The sequence below is a fragment of the Bombus terrestris genome, chromosome 14 (assembly GCF_910591885.1).
Source record: "Bombus terrestris chromosome 14, iyBomTerr1.2, whole genome shotgun sequence".
NCBI classification, from domain to species: Eukaryota; Metazoa; Arthropoda; class Insecta; order Hymenoptera; family Apidae; genus Bombus; species Bombus terrestris.
The window spans coordinates 4,862,323-4,876,591 of record NC_063282.1 but is presented as its reverse complement, the minus strand read 5'-3'; the positions used below and the strand labels follow the sequence as shown (position 1 = coordinate 4,876,591).

Here is a 14,269-nt window from a genome sequence, read left to right as displayed (position 1 = left end):
GTATACCGGGTGACTCTTTCAAAAATCGATACCGTTAACTTATTCTTTTCGAAGCACAACTGTAGGAGGTATGCCTTTGATCTTTGAGTTTGCATCCGTGATTTTAGAAAGTCGATCTTTTTCTTGGAATACAGTGTCCTTCGAAAATTTCTGATATTTGTCACTTGTAAAAGAAAATGAAGTTAAAGATATTGTAATTCGTTATATTAGGAATTTTCGTCACAGAATCTTCCAATTTGAAATTATTTAAAAAATTATTGAATTATGTAATTATTCATTACGTAATTAATTATGCACAGTATTTATAATTGTTAGCTACATAGGATTTGATAATGTTGCATCAGATATCGAATCGTCCAAACTCGAGCTACAATAATTTGATAGAGATCTTAAACCGAGACCTAATTCTCGATTTCTATACGATAGAAAAAATAAGAAAAATGTCTCTTCGATAGTCGAACGGAATCCGTCGGTCCCACGAAGATCAAAGAAACGAAGCTTCCGTGCTTCCCTCAGGAAGTACCGTCCTCGTTTTCCGTTGCCTCGGTCAACATCGAAAATCCTGTTTAACAGTCCTCCATTTTTCACCTTGTTCCTTCACGCTCATCTGCCTCCTGTCAGTCCTGGAACGTCATCCTGGTTAAACAGGGCCCCAGACGTTTTTACCGCCATGGTCCTGTCCCCGCAAACACCATGAATTATTTATTCACTGATGAATCGCCGGCGTGAACGCCCTCAGTTTTCCTCACGTTTTTCTTTTTTTCTTATTTTTCAATGCATCCACGTGGAGTCCCCTGTATTAAATTAGCATTGGGAATTGAATCGAGTCTAAACATAAATAATATTTCTGGAATATTATAGTTCGGGATTTTAATGTTGGGTAATGAGGATATCTTTCTGAACACTATAGCGAACACTATATTGATTAGTTTCGAACGTAACTTTCACGTCAAGAGCGAATAAAGTATGATTTCTATCGTGTTCATAGAATAATTTGAATTATTAGAAAGGTGAAAAAAGCAGAATAGATAATTCGAGAACGTACGTATAATCTGCAGAAGGTTATTTCTCATGCAAAAATAAATTGAAAATCTATAATAAAATACATTCGTTTGAAGCCCAGAAAATTGTACTCGAAAATTCATCGATATCGCGTCAATTCTTAACTGAGTAAGTTCAAACGTACTTTCCTAAAAAATAAGGCCCTAAACAACAAATTTACCTTATATGTTTAACTTACTTTCACGGGTACATTAACTCACCAGTCGTCCAGTCGTATATTCGGTCAAAAAGTTGCAAAGTCCACGTGTTCACGTTGACAAGACTTCAAACTCGACTGGCTTAGAAACAAAGCTCCATTGACAAAATTCTGTTCCACATTTCCAATTTATCTTTGCACATATTACATAATAAAATAACCTTCTGTCTAATTATACCGCGCAATCTTCCACGTCTTATATTATTATTGCTACTAATTAACAGTCACGTGGCGCCAATGTCGCGTCGCCGATAAGCGTCAACGAGCGAGTCAAAGTTGCGTTTCTCTGACTTCTTTCGGTGATTTGAGCGCGACCGCAAACCGGTAGTTCACGAGGAAGGAAGTCTGCATCACTCGGAGGTGAAATGCGACGTGAAAGTGGCGAAGCTGTAATGTTGGGACGGAACGAGCGGTGGACCAGGACGGGCTGTCACGAGACCGGAAGCTCCGCTAGGAACCAGGAAGCGGAGGTGGGAACCATATGCATTGACAGTCGTCATGCGAGTCGTACGGAAGATAAAACAAGCAAGTTATAATAAAAACGGTCACCGTTATTGCGTGCTGTTACTTTCTGGTGCACAGAGTTAACCGTGACAGTATAATCCAGCTAGTTCATGAACCAGCGCTACTGTTTCTCTTCGGGCATACCTTCCTCTTCATCATTCTCGTTACGAAACCTAGCGTTTTCCCATGATTAATACGATCGAATTGGGTCGGTATTTATCTTCATTTTCTCACAAGCACTGCCTCAAAACACGGTGCATTGCTTCACCGATTATCCTGCTGTTATACGAACCGCTATTAATAAGACTTTCGTAACCGTCACAGTCTACCCTCTCTAAAAACACTGTCATAATAATTGGTCCCTCGAACTGAAATGCATCAGTGAACATCAGTTCCGACTATTGCTGCATACCGCTAATGAGAACCGGTCATTAAGGTTTTGCTGGTCAAAATCAGAAAACGACATCGATTTCCATTGACATTCCGTTTACGTTCTTTCGTAATATAATTTAGCAATATTTTAGTAATACCATTTAATGCAGAATGAATCAAATCCAGTCTGTCCAATCGCAATATAATACGGTGATATAGCACCATTTGTACAGTAAAATGAACCAAACAGAATGATTTAAATTTGACTTCGCTGAAATTTTAATTTCAAAGAAATCTCTCCACCCAGCTTCGAAAGAATTCAATTCGAGAATAAGAAAGTACAATCTTTCCCCTTTAACGTAACTCTTTATGCAGGTCGTTATATAATATTTTCTAGTCAGTTACTATAACATTATAAAATACTCTGGATATTTCGTTATATACATCTCTACATTTCGCATGTTCAAATTTCCCATAAATGCGTACAAATCCATGGTACAACAATAGCAGCGCAAAAATCAAACTGTAGTTAAAAAAGAATCTACAGATAAAAAACACTTCAAATCACTTACCTGCATAGCTTTTAATCTCCGCGAAGAAGGCTTTAATACCGTCGAATATTAAATTATTATTAATTATTGTAATCGTTAACGAGCAACTACCGAAGATCTTTGTTTCGGTACGCAACGGAATATCTCGGTGCAACGTTCGCGAATCGTTACGTCGGCTATTATGTAATCTCGGTGCGCTTTGGCGCCGGGTACCTCGATACTAAAAGCACACCTGTGAGTCACCGTGTATCTCGTCGAGCGAAACAAACGGTTCGTTAGTAGTAATTACGCGACGAACCCGTTAGGTACGCTTACGAGGGACCGTTCTTTTTTTCGCGGGACTATGTTTGCACCGAGTGGTTCCTCTGCAACGATGAGAGATTCAGGACTAACCACGCGTCCTAAACCCTTTACATTAACGTCTAGCAACTCCTAATGAATTCTCAGCTTTTTTCCATACTCTATTAGGACCACCTTTTCCATGCAGTTCTTTCTGGCCATGTGAAACGCGCCGATTTAAAAGTCTACGAACCGTACGAGTCGCTAGCTAACGGTTAACTTTGACTTTTCACAATCAAAGCACAATGGGTGGCAAGAACGCCTGCTGGAGAAAGTCGTGAAGAGACTTCAGGGGGGACCCGAAGCTTCCTTCGTCCCTTCGTTTGGAAAAATTCTCTGCAAGGGGGCTCTTTTCAAGACGCGTCTCTCCTTTCCCAGTTTTCTACGATTTTTCGTAGGTCACGCCACGGGCCATTCCCTCAACGATCGGGTATTGTGTTTGGAAATAAACAGCCACCGGCTGTGACCTTGTTGCAGTTTGAACGTTCAGAATGTTCAGATATTAGATTGCAACATATTTTACTTTGATGGGTTGTTATTAGACGCTATCGTTATGCATCCATGGGAAATTTAAATATGTGAAACAGAATGCGCGTGATATGTAAGGACGAATAAAATTTTAGATGTTGCTGATGTTACGCAGAAATCAATCTTTAGATATTTTGTGATGGTTTTACTTGCCTGTAGTATATGTAGTATAATAGGATAATTGGTAAGAGAAATGTTTTAATATGTTCACAATCTGGGGCAGAAAATACATCCAAGAAACCGATACAGGCGTTTCATCGATTAAAATGTTGCATAGATTATAACTATATCGCGGATCTTATACAAAATACCACTAAAGAAGCAGAGCTTAAATCGAGATTTGTCTTACTCTCTCTAAATATTATAACAGTTCTTTACTTCCGTGTGTATACATTATGTGCATCTTATAAATTTTGATACATTTAAATTTCCCATAAATGAATAAACGTCTACTCGTAACATGTTATTATATCAACTTCTTAAAACTATTTTTTCTTGCCAATAAATACTTTTGTATTTATAGAAGCATCATTGGATAGAGCTGGGAATTTTCTCCTTTGCATAAAGTTCGGACTTTTTAACGCTTACAAATATAGAAACGTATATTTCCCAAATTAGAATTCAGTAAAGTACGAATCTTTAAGAATCGAACAGTTCATACGTTACAATATAACAAGTATGTTAATGTATTCCTCTGTGAAAGATGCATTTAAGTATTCATTATTCTCAGGTCGAATAAGCGGAAAGAGGTTCATTAATTATTTCAAGGCACGTTCCGTTTGATCCTAATCCGACATTGAGCTTTTTATATCGAAGTGAAAAACTAGCGATTCGAGAATTAAAATATGCGTAGAAAGGGCACGGAAGCAAAATGTTCGAGCTGTACCCTTCCTTCTGCTCATCAATCTTCGCATGGAAAACATGACGATCGTCCTCGAGGCGAGTCATTTGTTATCTAGCTTTTCGTCCCCTTAGCTCACGCATTTAATGACCTTTAATCCTTCTTTCTATACTTCCTTCCGTGAGACATTTTGCATCGTCGAGATTAAGTTTGCACGTATGGAAAACATGATTTTCTGAAGATTAAATTTGACAATATCACTCATTAAATTTCGTCATACCGCCTATTATCAACCACACTGATAACTGAAAAGAAGAGATTTATTAAAGAAGAAGAAAACTACTAAAAAAGAAATTCGTTATAAGGAGTGTGTATTGAACGCTTCAAAAAGATCCATAATGAAAATATTGATCATCATGGATAATTAAAACGTTCATGTAACTTTCTTGTGAATTTAAATTCGGCGAGACTAACGTAAAAATAATGGGAAATGAAAATTTAGCATTTGTGGAAGATCACACCTAGATAATTTTTTAATGTGTACATTATTTTGAAAGAATCTGTAAATGAAGAGACCGTAACTAAGAATTTTTGAATTCTAAAACTCACAGTTCTTCCAAATCTGAAAGAAGTTAGATAATCGCCGAGAAAGTGCATCGAATGATACGAAGATTACTTTGATCGAATGCGTGATATTTTACAGAAATTGCATACGGTTGAACTTTTAGCGACAACCTACGTAAAGAGAACAACATTTCTTCTGATTTTCTCTTACTTCGCGCTTGGTTATTATTTTTTCGGTCGATCGATCGATGCAGCGTTTTCCAACCGGAAAATTATGCGATAAACAGCCAAGGATTGTCCGACGAGTGACAAAGGCTATTGTTAGCTTCGACAATGAAGAAGAGGAACAATCGAGAGTGACAATCGACAAGAAGACGTTGTAGAAGCTATCAGACTCGGTGGAGATTTAAACAAGAATTCTTCGTAGAGTTCTTGTTGTTCAAGTTTGAGAACAGAGACAGTAATTGGAATACTTGGAATCTACAGGAAGAGGACGACGCTGATATCAATTTTGCGTTTGATTATTACGGTTCGTGCTAAGTTTTTTAATATTAAAAATTCCTATCAGAAGATTCTCTAAATGTCTCTGTAGTAATTTTATTAGAAACACAAGGGAGAAATATTTACGAGATTCTTACTATAGCACAGAATATGTAGATTCGTTACAACATAATTCCTCCTATCGTCGTACGTAGCTATGAACTGCCTCACGAATCAGTACTTTTCACTCCTGTCCTTTATCAGTCATGTTGTCTATTTTATATTTGCCTTTGTTATCTTTTGCTATTGTTGCTCCATACTTTTTGTAGCAGAGCATTTATCTCGTTCATATCGATAAATTACTATTATTGTCGTAATCTCAAATGAATTTCAAACAAGACGATAATCTCGAAGTACAATCGCTGATCAAGAAAGGAAAAATTTATTCGATCCAGGAGAAGGAAAAGCCGAGAGACGAAGAAGTTCCCAAGGAAAAGGCGACTTTCCCACGAGACTGTTCGTTTCTCGGTTCGTTTACAAGGAAATTTCGCGTTCAATTACCCAAGTTTCGCGCTGCTCGAGACGATTCGCTCTCGTGGATGATGTTCTTGCTAGGGGACTCGCGAGGAAACACGTGTCGTCGTTCCATGAATGCTTCTTCTGTCTTCGCGTATCCGTTACTCTCGCGCACACTCCTCCAGCCTTTCTTCCTCCTCTTCTTGATCTTCTCTTTTTCTTTTTGCGCTATCGCCCCGCAACGCCCACGAATCGCGTCTCGAACAAAGTGCGCCGGGGAAAAAATGATGCGCAAGATCAAAGGACGCGAACGCAGAACAGGGAATTGGAGGATCGTGTTCCGGGAGCATGGATAATTGCGTCGCGACGAATAAGTCTGCGGAGATCAGAAGCTGATTAAAGGAACGCACCGTCTGATTGGTTATATATAGTATTGTGGAGTTGCATTTTTACGTAATTGTAAAAATAGAGTGCACGAATTTTTGTCATTGATCGAAACTGTCATGATCTCATTCACTTTCTTCAATTGGACTTATTTATAAACCAATCGAAGTTGCTTTTTATTCACTCTTAAAGGTATTAAGTTACTTACGCCAGAAAATTATGATTTTAAAATTGATGTACTAGAATATAGTTCAATTCAGAAAAATAGAAATAACGTTAACACGCTTTTAAAACATCTCATCTTACAAAAATCACATACACCATACAGCGATGAACCACTTGAAACGATTTAAGTTTGCGTAATGAAATTTTTATCCATCTTTCGTCATTTTATTTCTTCTATTGCTTCAGAGTTATGGTTTTGTAATCGATATAATGTCACGTGACTGTGCAAACAGAAGAGGTCGAGATCAAGTGACCCTATAAGTCATTTGTGCATTATATGTCTAACAAAATATACATATATTATATCTTCCCAAGTATGAGTTACTTAGGTTTAGCAAATTTTGTGCAACGAAGATTCCTCATCTCTGGCTCATCATCTCGACCCTTTGCAGAGTCTCATTACATACTTGGAAGTCGAACGTTTGCGCGGCGCTGACGCGGCTCGATTCGCGATTAATTGCTCTTATCTATTTATACCGCGGATTTTTATCGGTAACGAAGAAAGGAGGGCCGTGAATAGACGATGACTCACGGTAAACATTCACTTACCCTTCTGCAATGGGGAACGTGTCGGGGATTCAGAAACGTCATGGTATGTAGTTGAAGAAAATGACGTGGCGAGAAGAAAGGAACTGGCAACACGAATAACGTGTCTTCAGAGGAGGGGAAAACGGTAGAAAGAGGAGAAAGGAAATCGATTCGAATGTTCTTTTCTCCGGAACAAATTTCCACCAGGCAAAAAGGAAGGTGGTTTTGCCACCATGATAGATGAATCTCATCCCTTGATATACGCCGATGAACAAAAGTATTGGCACGGACTTCCCGTGTAAAATGTTGTCTTTTTGTAAAAAATACGGTTTTTTATTTAGTTTTTTGGTATTTATTCGGTATAAGGAAGTCAGTACAAATGACTACTATCCTCTATAGCATACGTTAAAATCAATGTCATTGGAGCTTATTTTCCTATATTAAATAATTATCTATTTTTGCATGATGCATAATTTCTAGGGGTTAAAGTCAGTTATGATATCGATCTCGATTTTTAAAATCATTATCCACAATCTTTATTCTGAATAATAGTTACGACGAATCGGAATTTTTACTTTGATTACAATTTTTATATCGGTTGTTGTATCGTGTCCACAATTCGCTTGTACATTTCATTGTTATCAAGTTTCATTGTAATGTGTAGCTGCTTAACAATGATAAATTATGATGTACTTAAGCTTTAGACTGAAAAAATATATCGCATAAAGAAGTCTGATAAAGTATCGCGTATTTTTTACACTTATACAGGTTTCGTAGAAAAATCTGCTTTGTGACAATTATTTAACAGCGATTTAACAAATCGAGCGACAATGACTTGCTATGATATCATATTAGCAAACGTTCAGATTCAATCGGAAAATTCGTTAAAATCACACGAGCAGGGAGAAAGATACCATTGTCCCAGCATGATTTATCTTTACTACGAATAGAGAAATGATCGACGATCTCCGATGACAAAAGGATCAACCAGCATCCCCATTCATCGATGAAAGACACACTGTACAGGACAATGGTTCTGTTTACCCAAGAAATTATCAAGATCGATTTGGAAGGGTCGCGGAAGAATTGTCCTGTAGGATTTTCAACAGACAGTAGCATTTCGCCATTCGATCGTCATTTGGTTGCTTCATTCTTGATGATTCTTTTTGTTTCCTGCCGAGAGATTTCGTGAAACGGTTGAGGACAGTGTTGTCGTTAGAATAAGAAACGACAGACTGATGTTTTAAAAGCCGTCGACGTCCAAGCCACAAATGTTCGAACTTTTTGTACTTTTACCTTAACGTTTCAGCTTCTAAGCTTGAAAACTAGAATCGACTAAATTGCAAACTGTATATATGTATATACATATGTATATACGTATAGTAGTTGAAAATGAGAAGCGATTCAGAGAATGATCATGGAGTTTTTACTACACTTAACGAGTTGATTAAGTGTACATGTGGTGAAATTAATTAATTAAATTCTATCAAACTATATGATACGATCTGAAATTGATTTCTGATGCCAGTCGTGTTTCACTACAATGCTAATGAAATTTCAATACGTTTCTTATAACGTATACAACATACACCTAAAAGTTTTCTACGGTAAATGTTCAAATTATGATTCGTAATGAGAACGTTTGGAGAAAATTAATGGCGGAGTTTGATTGTTTATAGGACGCGGTTTTGTTGGTACTCTGATTTGGTTGACACGATATTGGCTGAAAGCGAACACATCTTGCGGCGAGACCACATCTGTCAAACGTTCCTACGCTTTTTCTTTCAGATTCAACTTTCCCGACTCGCACGAGTACGCGCGTATACGCGACTAGAGCACTCTCGAAGCCCTCTCTTTTGCCCCAAGAGTCAAGAGGGCTTTTCTCTTCCTCCCGATCGATCGTGTGACCGAGCCGATTCGGTCTTTTTTTTTCTCTTCTTTTTATTTTCCCTCTCTTCTTTCCTTCCTTCCTCCGGTGCACAATTCGAGTGCATTATGCCCGGCGAAACAATGGCACAAAGGTCCTGGCGAGCTCACGCGCCGGGCAGGATCTCTCGAGGAACAGCTGGCGCGAATTTTGCCGTAATTTTTACAGTATCTGTCGTCGAAAAATCGTTAAAACGCCGGACATCTGGTGTTAAAAAGCGCGTTGCTCTTTTATTTCGCCATTTAAACTATCTAATAATTTTTAGTTGCTCGTAGGAATTGCTATTCGGTGTATCTCGATAAATGTTTCAGGAAGAAACATATGGCATTAAGAAATGCCAATATAGCACTCAGAAATGCCATTTTTATCGTAATAAAATTTTACAATAATTCTATGCCAAGCTAATTATCGACTGTTTTATACGTTAACAGAAAAATGTTAAATTATGTTAAATTCTATAACATAATTCTGCTCTGCATCTTTATTCTGTTATCTGAAATAACTTTTACGCTTTATGGACGCTTAAATTCAATCTCTCGAGATTTGAATTATGCAAACACAATTTCTCAATATTCTTCAATATTTGTGTTATTATAACCCCGGACTTCCTGTTGGCAAACGATATTTACATCATACATATAAAATTTCATCAACATTGTAAGTCTAACACAGACGAGAAGATTAATAAAAGATTTTACTAGACATTTGTAATAATTTTCTTATTAAATCTTCTGAATGTATTAACTAGAAAGCGAATATACAATGCAACCAATAAGAATGAAGCAATTAGTGTGAATAATACCAACAAAGAGTTAAATATGTTATTGCACCTCGCTTACGAAAAACGCGCGATAAAAAATGCATATATTAGTTATGCTATAACCAAACTGTATTCGCGCAGTCGTTAACGTGTTAATTCCATCCTTTATCTAATGTATTATTATTACTAAATCACGAATACCACAGAAAGATCGTAAATAAGAATATTAACTGTTGCCAGCCTGGCAATGATTCAAAGCTATACCTTTCCTGCCGCGCAATCATTAACGTTCTCAGACAGGGGAACAATAACCTACTACTTCCTTAATTAGAGCCGAATAACTGCGTCTTGTTGCATAATCGACACAGTGCGCGCGCGCGCTACGTTTCAACGCACAAGTTCATATTCTCACCATACTGCAAGCAGTATAAGTTGCAATACGTCAAGAGCACCATAATAGTGGAACCATGATGAAAATCTTGATCGATTTTCGAATGGAGCAGTGTTTAAAGGGCCACGAGCAAAATGCCCGTTTTTCAAAAGGGAAAACTTAGAAGCATCGTTGAGAAACGTCTCGAGTTACGTACGTACCCGCATGCACCACACCCCCATACAGAATCATGGCGTCCCATGGCGTTGCTGTAGAACGTCTTAATAATATCGTCGAATTTACCAAAGAAAAAATAGGTCGTTGGTCTATTCTTTCGGTCTCACTAACGGTTGACAAACCGTTTGGCAACTCTATAGTGTTGGTTGGATGCACTGTGGTCGTGTTTTGGACCTGAATGACGAATGATTCAACGAGAGGGAATCAGACAATTAATCATGGGCCAATTTTTGCGGTCTGAATGCCGAAAAGCGGATGAGAGACTTTTCTAATAGAACTAGTTGGTTGGAAAAATGCGCAGTCACCTATAATTGTCTTCAATCTACTCTTTGTAGACGATATATCTGTATATATGTATCAGTCTAGACTTTTTGGCTTTATATTAATGCTTTCATGTATCACAACGAAACGTCATAAAGAATCATAAATTCCAAAGTGAATTTAAAAAATGATTTTCGTTGCATCACCACCTTTTCTGCTTTTAAATTTATGGAGTTGATTAGTATGCTCTAAGATTCCTCTTCTTTCCTAACTCCTTCACGCTCGATGTTGCGTATAAGAAGCATTATACTTTAGCACATTATTAATTAACAAAAGCTGTTTCTAATTTTAGTGCATCTTCGTCATATAAAGATTAGAAAAAGTGTGTTCCTTTTATTAATAGTTGACAAAGTACAATATCTTTTAGGAGAATTGATGGTGATATTGTTCAAATCAGCCTCGTATGAGTCTCTCCACTAATTTCACTTTCTCACATCTTTAAAAAATGGAACACAAAGTCACATTAAACTCATGCAAAAAACTGAGAATTTTTCTCCTTATAATCACTTGCTAAAACAATCTCAAACTTTACTTATTTTCAGACGTCTCCAGATGGTACAGCTCTTTATTAACAAAGAAAGTTCTTTGCTCCTTCCAATAAATCCAATTTAACTGGTCCAGACTCTTACAAAAGAAACAGAAAAAGCTTCTTCTTTTCTCAAAACGTATACGTTACTGTTCATGTGATTGGACGCGATCACTGGTCCCGATAATTTGCTCGGTAAATTGCTGGGAAGAAAGCAAAACGAGAACGCGGCGAGCCAATGAAGAAGCCCCGTTCGTTCAGCCTTTCGACACGGTCATTTTCCGACCGGTAAAATTTCCATACAAACAGCGGACCGCTGCAGCTTCGCAGCAGGGTTAAAATTAACTGACTTTCACACTATGCGTCTCTCCGTCTCTTTGCATACGTATTGCTAGTTTAGAGGCTATTACTGTGATCATTAGAGCGACCGTTGGGAGTAGCCTCGGTGCAGATCGAATTTCAGCTGAGCTTTTCGTCATTACAATAGTATCGTTGCCTAGCTGATACTAAGTCTATTCAGATCCAGTCGTATACTGCTTATAATTGGTTCAAAGTCGTGAACATTCGATTGAAATTAAATGGATATTACAGCTTAACCCTCACCCTTGTGTCAATTTGACACACTTTTCGGATAAAATACTATATTATTCGGTCATTTATAGAACAATTTTTCTGAAACTTGTTGACTTTGACGTGCGAATGTAATTCGATATAAATCCAATACGCGTAATGGTCAGAATAATTAATTCTAAATTCTATAGATTAACAAACCAATAAGTGACACGAACTTATCGGACGATTTGGAACTTTGTTGAGACCGAAATTATTTCAAACATTCACATTTTCGAATGGTCCCTCAGTCTAATTGGTAATCGTGTTTCATTCACGTATTTTCAACCTACCGATTGGCCAATACGAAATTCGACCAATAGAGTGGCCATCTCTTAACAGCGTGTCATTGTAATGTAAATGAGGATCACGCGTACACGAACCACTCTGTAGCAGGCGATATTTTTGCCACTTTATTGGCGTAATTTCGTAACGGTACACCAAAAGGGTTGGCAGGCTCCGTAGTTGGCCCATGTGATTGCACGAAATTCGACTCGATATACGCAGCCCTTGAACCGGCTACCCGGTGCGTCGTACATACCAACCATCACAGAAAGAGAGAGAAAGGGAAGCTTTTGATTTATGAGAGCCTGGCATCAATTGTGTGCAACTATGTGGCTACCCCTTTAACGCCGCTTTCGTCACTCCCTCCGTGCGTTCGATCGCACGATCCACCGGGGGAAAAAGGACAGAGTCGAGCGTGGAACGAGCGATTCTACGGGTTACTTCCGTCTCCGGTTTGCAAGTTTGTTGCAAGGGAGAGAAAGAGAGAGAGAGAGAGAGAGAGAAAGAGGAACGCGGTGCTACACGTCTCTTGGGAACGGTTTGATAGCTTACTTCGTGTGAAACAATGAAATCGAATGTTCTTTTCTTCGATGACTATTCCAGAATTTTTTCAGATTTTTTGGAAGCTTAGAATAATAAGAAACATAGACGTGAACGTAAATGACTCAGCTGGAAAACACGCTTGCCCATGGATGGTTGATTCTGCCGTCTCTATACGAAAAAACAAACTTTCATCCGTATGTTGTACGAGAAGTCATTGAAATTCTAAAAAATGCATCGGTGTAAATGTATGAAATTCTTATGAAAAATTAGGAATTACACCAACGGCATTGCACCACCGATCAAAGATTTGGAACCGCTTTTCTAGTGTTACTTGTTTTGTTAATTCGCACTTGTTGAACATGCATATGCACGTGGTGATACGACTACGCTAATTAGGGTCATGGAAACTGTATATTCACGTTTTATATATAGCTACTATTACGATATTGCAAATAGTATGTAGAAAGTTTCTCTTATCTTTTTGGGTCATTTTATCTGCTAATTTGAATTTTTTAGCATATTTGTAACAAACCCACAAACGTCCTAATACTTGCGAATAGATGTTTGTACATATGCAAGGCAACAGTAGAACTATAATATTTTATACAATGTATGTACGTATATTTATATACATAAATGTTTAACAAACATTCAGATAGAAGTATAAATTCAACATTAATCTACGCTTTAACATACATTATATATATTAATTCACCTCTAAAATCCACCATCTTTCCATTAGTCACCACTACTATATATTTTTCCATATGAAACATTCATATGTTTTTATTATTATTACTAGTGAAGTATAAGAGTATTAATAGTAATACAAATAATAGTCATTAGTAGTGGCAGTATTAAACGATCTTTAGATTGACCTCAACTGTTTGACAAAGTAATTCCAGTTACGTGTAAAGACGTTATCAACTGGTCGACAAGACGTTTGATCGACGAACCCTTCAGAAAGGTTCGTAGGGTGTCAACGAAGAAGGATGGATCCTCCTAGAGTGAGGTGTTGCGTGAGAAAAGGGTGCGAAATGTTGCCATGTCTATGTGACTGCACGCTATAGTTCCTCCGAGATCTTTTGTAGACGATTATGGTTTTCTGTTGCCTGTTTCTTTCACTAGGAAGCTGCTACCAGATATCAGCGCACGACTTGATTTTCCAACCCTTTCGCTGGCTCTCCCTCCCTCGAGTTCTAGTCGTCGAACTCATTTCACCCTTCTTTCTCTGGGTTCAGAAAGCGGCGCAACATTGCGGTACTGTGCAAACATCGACGCGAGTCCCGATGGAAATGGAATTGTTGAAGGCAAGGTCGAACGTGGAGGAACACGCGAGAGGCACCGTCGTGGAAGACCGGTTTCTTCGGTTACCCTACTTTTTTTTAGGCTACACAGAATCACTGACCAAAATATTCGTTCCTATTGACTCTTTCGACGCGAGCAAAGAAACAATTTTGTGAGGGGCAAAGAGACTTTAGCAGCTCTAGGCTGTTGTTTGCTTTTTTCACCGAAAGCCAAACCGCCGCTTTGTGAGGTCAAGCTGGCTCGTACGACAAGCCAAAATGACGACTAATTTGTTATCCTGTTATTGTGCGGCC

General features: G+C 38.1%; 1 protein-coding gene and 1 long non-coding RNA gene across 3 annotated transcripts in view; one reads left to right on the top strand and one right to left on the bottom strand.

The window, feature by feature from the left end:
• The window catches only part of LOC100642584, a 48,522-nt gene that overhangs the window by 11,113 nt on the left and 23,140 nt on the right, over window positions 1-14,269 (bottom strand). Inside the window, exon 1 of one of the 2 annotated variants that reach the window (XM_048411777.1) lies at window positions 11,238-11,528. The exons of the other annotated variant lie outside the window; for it this stretch is intronic. The gene's annotated coding sequence lies outside the window, so the exon portion shown is untranslated. Of the gene's footprint in view, window positions 1-11,237; window positions 11,529-14,269 lie in introns of those variants that run through there. 2 annotated transcript variants of the gene reach the window in all.
• Window positions 1-14,269, top strand: part of LOC125386272 — a 336,686-nt gene that overhangs the window by 315,467 nt on the left and 6,950 nt on the right. The window lies entirely within an intron of this gene.